We start from the raw sequence: 6,753 nt of genomic DNA on the forward strand, positions 1-6,753 counted from the left end.
GCATCATGGGGTGGCCTTACTTTTATCCTTTATTTTTATTTCCAATTCATTATAACCTGTAATATTTAACACCCAGTTATGACCAGCTTCTGGCCAGACCCTCTCTGATGTCACTGTCACATCATCAAAGCTGCATTTAGAGCTTCAGCCCCAGTCCATTTGTGTATTTGACTCTCAGTCCATAAACCTTTTTCTCAGGTATGAGACCTTGTTCTTGTGTGCAGATGCTGCTTTTCTCAGTGTTTGAATTCTCACTTTTCTTGTGTCCCTATTATCTAGATCTTGTACCTTCACTCTGGGTGTGATGATGGACTGACTGTGTGTTAGAAGGAGCTGGCTGCACTTTTCCTCATGCTGAGGAATCACCACATCCTTTTTGGTTCCCACAAGAATTGACTGTGCAAGAAAGAGAAAAGAACATCTCTAGTAACTTAAGGTCAGGTGAGGTGAAAGGTTTCCATATGTCCATTTCTCCATATATAATGGTCTATGAGAGAGAGTATAGGTATCTGCCAGATTTGCTGCTTCACTGGTCTTGAATATTTGATGCTCATCTAAATAAGTTTCTACATTTGAAAGACTTTTTAAAAAATCATTCCATGATAATAATTTCCTTTGCATTCTCAAAACGTTTTTCTAATTTGACTGATCGAAACCACTGCCATTTTGTCAGTCCAACTACCTTCTCAGATGAGGTAAAATATGTTTCAACTCCATCCTTGTTCAATTACTTCAAGTTACATTACTTACAAAATAAAAACTGAAAGAACTGCAGATGCTGTGAATCAGCAAAAACAGAAATTGCTGGAAAAGAGCAGTAGGTCTGAGACATCTGTGAAGAGAAATCAGAGTTAACATCTCTGGTCTGGTGACCCCTCCTCAGTTCTCAGGAAGGGTCACCAAACCCACAAACCTTAACTCTGATTTCTCTTCACAGATGCTGCCAGATCTGTTGAGCTTTTCCAGCAATTTCTGTTTTTGTTGTATTACTTAGTTGTTCATTGTATAAATTAGAAAAAATGAGAAATAAAGTTTAAAAAGATAAACATTACAACCCTTATAGAAAGGGCCTGCAGTAGATGAACACGGTGGGGGGGGGCTTCCACACATGGTCTGCACAAGCTCGTAAGCCGCTAACTGCCTGCACTGGTCCCAAGTCCAATAACCGTGCCCCCTCCACTCAGGCCTTCGACCTACTGGCCATCCCCGCTCCGCTTGGGCCTCCAGCTGCTCTGCCTCAGGAGAAGGTGGGGGAGGGGGAGGAAGGAAAAAAGAGAAGAAAGTGGGAAATAAGCAGAAGGAGTGGAGGAGCTCTGGTTGGAGCATCCTATTCCACCCCCGTCTTGAATGCTTTTATTTTGATTTTGGTTTGCTTGAACAATGTGGTCTCTCACTGAAACAGAACTATACAATGCTGCAGATTTTGCTTTAACAATAAAATAGAAGTTTATTAGAAAAAGAGATGAATTTAAAATAGAATAAACCAACCATTTATTTAATACAAATTCAAAAGTTTACGTTTAAAAGCCTAGTAAATGTGTAATCCCACAAATCCGAAAAACTCAGTTGGAAATGGAAAAGAAACAAAACAGTTTTTGTACATTAACCAACACAGCTCTTATTGAAACGTAGAAGTTAGGAGTAGGAGTAGGCCATTCAGCCTTTGAGTGTGCTCTTCCATTCAATATGATCATGACTGACCCTCATCTCAGTACCCCATTCCTGCTTTCCCCCCCACAACCCTGCACTCTTGATCCCTTTAAAATTAAAAAAAAAAATTAGCCATCTCATTCTTTGAATACATTCAGTGACTTGGCTTCACAGCCTTCTGTGGGAGAGAATTCTACAGATTCATTACTGTTTCAGTGAATATGTTTCCTCATCTCAGTCCTAAATGGCTTATCCTGTATCCAAAGACTCGTGCAGTACTCATACCAGAGTCCCTGGTCTACATCTTGCTATGTTTAACACACTTAAGCCTTTAACTTTTGGACTGGAACCCCACAGAGCTTCTCCCTGGAGCAATTATATACCTGGCCTTAAATATACTCAGCTTTAAATAACCATTTCAGGATTTAATTAGAACACTCCTGGTGTGGGACAAACACTAATTGCTCATTCTAAGGTAACCTAGTTCACTGTAATCCCCTTCCCTGTTTGGAACACTGTTCTGCACAGCCACCTTATTCCAACAACCTCTCAGGTCTGGTCAAAACTCAGAGTAAAACTGAAACCTACAGTCTTTTTCTCTAAGCTATGAGAATTTCCTGTAAGCTTTTGAAAACTAGAAGTCGCTAACGAGGCTAGAATCGAACCTGGGTCCCCAGTGAAGCAACAGTGCTAACCACAGAGCCATATGGTCAAATCCAGGTTGTATCTGACTGGATAATGTATGATTCTGACGAGTGTTTCTCACCTTGATGATGATGATGAGGTCACCCCATCAATGTCTCCCCTGGACCCAGATCCTGAGGAACAAGTGCCTGGGGTAGTTTGTGCCTTGACCTGGATCCAGTTTTGAACTCCCTCCCACGTCTCATCACATCCTGCTGTTCTGATGAAAAGATTCCCAGTTTCTCTTGTCTTTCCTCATGGGTAGTGAAGTTAGAACCAAATTAGAATCTCAAACTGCAGCTTCAGAGCAAACAGGACACCCTGAGAAACATTTCATTCCTCAGTGAGCTGTTCTGATCTGGAATGAGGTGTCTGAAGGATTGGTGCAGTAACAGGAACTTTCAAAAAGAAATTGGATAACTGCTTGAAGGAAAGCACTTCAGACTGATGGGGAAACAGCAGTGGAGTGGATGGAGTTTGAAATTCAACAGGTCACTTTGCTGCAGATAGTTTGCATGATAACACTGATAAAACGTTCCACTCCACATTAAAATTCCAAGGGTTCATGGGAAACTAAGGTAAAATGGGAGATCTTCATTTCGGATTGAAATGAAGCTGGATCTAGTGTTTGGGAAGTGGTAACTGTTCAGCTTGTAAAGTCGTCAGAAATACTGATATTTGGAAACTTTTATCAGTTTTGTAATAACTTCTACAGAGAGACTAAGTGAGAGAGATTTGCACCTTCTGAGGTTTCCTTCCTTACCGACCACCTAGATCAGTGAAAATACTCATCAAGACTGGAAAGGGTTGCTAGGAAACCCATCAGTACTCAGAATTCCCCATAATCTTTTCAAAAGACATGTTTTCCAGGAATTAATTTCCAGAAATCCCATCTCCCAAAAAGTTTTACTTCTTAGGAGAAAAAATAAGTCATTTGCCTTTCCATATTTATCAAGTAAACCACAGCAGATTTAAAATGTGAACTCATTTTCCAAATAAATAATTAAAAACTCTTTACATTCCAGGAAGTGTTCAAGCAATTCCTTATCTTCCTATTTTTCACATAGATATAAATTTTATTCTCAACACTACCCATAGTACTCGAAAGCATTCCCACTAATACATTGCACAATCATAATGAGTTTTGCAAATCAGGACAAACAGTCCACTTGTTTTCCTGATTACTTGCTATACCTGCATACAACTGTACATGATCCAAGGACACCCAGCTCTGTCTGCAGTGCAGCATTCTGCTGCCTCCTCTATTGAAGGACTGCTCTGCATTTCTATACATCTTGCCAGAGATGACATCCATACATTTTCTGACAACGAGGCTCAATCTGTCATTTTGATTTACCCAGTACCTTTCTGGCTTACAGGTTCCGTCTAACCCTCCTCTTGCTTGGCAAATTTTGTTACAGTACAGTTGACTCCTACATCCAAGTCAGTCGTATAGATTGGAAATAGTTGAAGTCCCAGCACTGATCTGTGGTATTCAGAGTTAAAGTTGGCCAGCCTGAAAACTAATAATTTATCCCAACTAGCAGGCTGCTATTAGTGAGTGAACCCTTTGCTATACTAACCACCAAAACCATTAGCTCTTACTTTGCACAGAAACCTTTTACCTGACAACTTGTTGCACGCTGGGTGGAAATCCAGATACACAACATTGAGTCTTTTTTCTCCACTCTCCTTGTCACGTCCTCCAAGAGGTCAAAGCTCCTCACTCTTGTTGGAAGTAAGGTTGCAGGAGACGGGGGGAGAGGGAAAGTCCTTCAAGGAAATAATTTATATTGGAGATATTATTGTCCAGATCCTTGTACACAAATCACAGAAAGCTAATGTGATGGTATCACCAAATAATAGGAGGACATCTGATGGGTTGCTAGTTATTACTAGGGGATGGGACGAGGGAAGTGAAGAAGTTTTGTACAGGGGACACACTCGCCACGAACCAACTCAAAAAGGCTAACGGCTGAATGTGGAACCGTGAATGACAGAAGCTTATTTGGTTTTCCAACAGGCATCAGTTCTTGGCAGTTTTCAATTTAAACATTGAACATTTTCTTGGTGAAAATAGTTTGGAAGATAAGTTGTGAAGAGAATCTAAAGGGTATTCAGATTCAGTGATGGTCAGTGCATGGGTAATGTACTGTCTGATGTGATATTTCTCAGGAACAATTGATAAAGTGTCTTTAATTTAAATGGGGAGACGTTCATAGATCGTAGAATCCCTACAGTGTGGAAACCGGCCCTTCGGTAAAGCAAGTCCACACCAGAGCATCCCACCCAGACCCATCTCTCTATAACCCACCTAATCCACACATCCCTGAATGCTATGGGCAATTTAGCATGACCAAGCCACCTAGTCTGCAATCTTTGGACTGTGGGAGGAAACCAGAGCACCCAGAGGGGACCCACACAGACACTGGGAGAATGTGCAAACTCCACGCAGCCTGAGGGTAGAATTGAACCCAGGTCCCTGGCACTGAGAGGCAGCAGTGCTAATCACTGAGCTACTACAGTGTCGCCTGTGTTGCAGGACTCCGAGGTACAGAAGGATCTCAGTGTTCTGGGATATGAATCACACTGAATTAGTCTGCAGGGATAGCAAATGATTAGGAAGACAAAAGGATGTTTTTGTTTTCCCCATGTGTTCATGGAATGAGAGCATCATTGACTGGGCCAGCGTTTATCCCCCATTCCTATTAGCTCTTGAGAAGGTGGGAGTGAACTGCCTTATTAAACCACTGCACTTCATAAAACTTTTTTTTTGGAGAAACAGAATGGAGCAGACATTAAACTGCAGCTTTCTATTTTCCTGCTCCCAGTTTAATGTTCAACCATTCAGTTTCTACGGAGTTAGAGACTGGAACCTCATTGGTCTCTGAGTTTATATCTCGCATAACACAACAGGGAATGAGTTACAAACTGGAATCTAATTGATGGGATCAGGGATTTTTCATACAGCATAACACATACCAGGGAGTTACTAACAGTCTGAAATCTGATAGAGGGATTGGAGTAATTTATGTAGAGTTATAGAGGGGGATGGGCAATGAATGCTGGCCTAGCCAGTGCCATCCTCATCCTGTGAACGAATAAAGAAAAGAAACATGTAACAGGTACCGTAAGTGAGTTACAGACTGGAATATAATGAAGGGGTTCAGGATTGTTTATATTTCACATAATATACATGGGAATGAAGTACAGATTGGAATCTAATCAAAGCGTTCAGTTTGGTTTGTGTAGAGAATAACAATCAAATGAGTGAGTTACAGATCAGAATCTAATCAAGGGCATTCAGGATGGTTTTATATAGAATAACAAATACCCATGTGTGATTTATAGACTTGAATCTAATCGAAGGGTTTGACATGGTTTTAAAAATTGGGTCAAACTTGAGAGGCATAAAACTTGGGGTGTGGTTTGGGCAGGAAGTGTAATTGGAATGGGGCAAAATGGGAAGGTGTGCAATGGAGGGAGTGGCAGCACAAAACATCTGGTAAGTGTACATTGTGAACAGGCACAAATGTGGGGCAGGGACAAGATTTGGTGAGGGTCAGAAATTTGGAAGGGGGGGTGAGTGCCAAATCTAAGGTGGCGGGAGGAGGATGGAGAACAACATTTAGGGAGATGCAACTTTGGGGGCATGAGAATAGGGGGAACTTAAGGCATGCATAATATTTGAGGGTGGGGGGGGCTCCAAATTATTGGAAGGTGCATAATTTGTGGAGGGCCTGCAAAAAACTCAGGGGGGATGGGCAAGTACAGGGGCATAAAATAAGGGGTGAGAAGGGCAAAGAGATAGGGTGGGGTGGCTGAAAATGAGGGCATGCAATATGTTGTAGTCAGTATTTTCAGGTGAAGAATTTGGCAGGAGCACAACTTGGGGGGTGTGCAAAATTTTTGGGGGCACAGCAAAATAGTGGGTGTTGTGTAATTGTGGGCATGTGAAGACATGGTGGGTGGTAAAAATCAAAAAAACTTTGCTGTGTCCATTCTTGGGGGATGCCGCACAAACATTGGGGAGGGGTGAGGTGTGGGTTGGGGGGGGAACCAATGTTCCGAAGTGTGGAAAAAAACTTGGCAGTCCAAGATTTGAGAGGGCGCAATATGAGTGAACTACCAAATGTGGTGGGGACACAACCTGTCCGAGGTCTACAGAGAGGTGGGGTTTGAAAAGAGACGTGCGAGGGGAAAAGAGGGAGAGAGAACAAAAACAAGGGGAATATAAAGAGATGTAAAGAAATGTTGGGAAAAAGGAAAAGTGCAGAGACAGCCACAGAAAGGCAAGAGTCAGATATACAAAAGAAAGAGCCAGACAGAGAGAAAAACACCATGTAAGAGAGAGGGGATAGAAGAGAAGTAAAGGGAAAGAAATACAGAGAGAGAGAGAGAGAGAGAGAGAGAGAGAGA

General features: G+C 41.9%; 2 long non-coding RNA genes across 3 annotated transcripts in view; one reads left to right on the forward strand and one right to left on the reverse strand.

Moving 5' to 3' along the window:
- LOC125483861 overlaps window positions 1-540 on the forward strand; it is a 12,609-nt gene extending 12,069 nt beyond the window's left edge. Inside the window, exon 3 of the long non-coding RNA XR_007262772.1 lies at window positions 280-540. This is a non-coding gene — a long non-coding RNA (uncharacterized LOC125483861). The remainder of the gene's footprint in view (window positions 1-279) is intronic.
- LOC125483852 overlaps window positions 1-6,753 on the reverse strand; it is a 65,016-nt gene that overhangs the window by 34,814 nt on the left and 23,449 nt on the right. The window lies entirely within an intron of this gene.

Source organism: Rhincodon typus, chromosome 8 (assembly GCF_021869965.1).
Source record: "Rhincodon typus isolate 14 chromosome 8, sRhiTyp1.1, whole genome shotgun sequence".
Lineage (NCBI taxonomy): Eukaryota > Metazoa > Chordata > Chondrichthyes > Orectolobiformes > Rhincodontidae > Rhincodon > Rhincodon typus.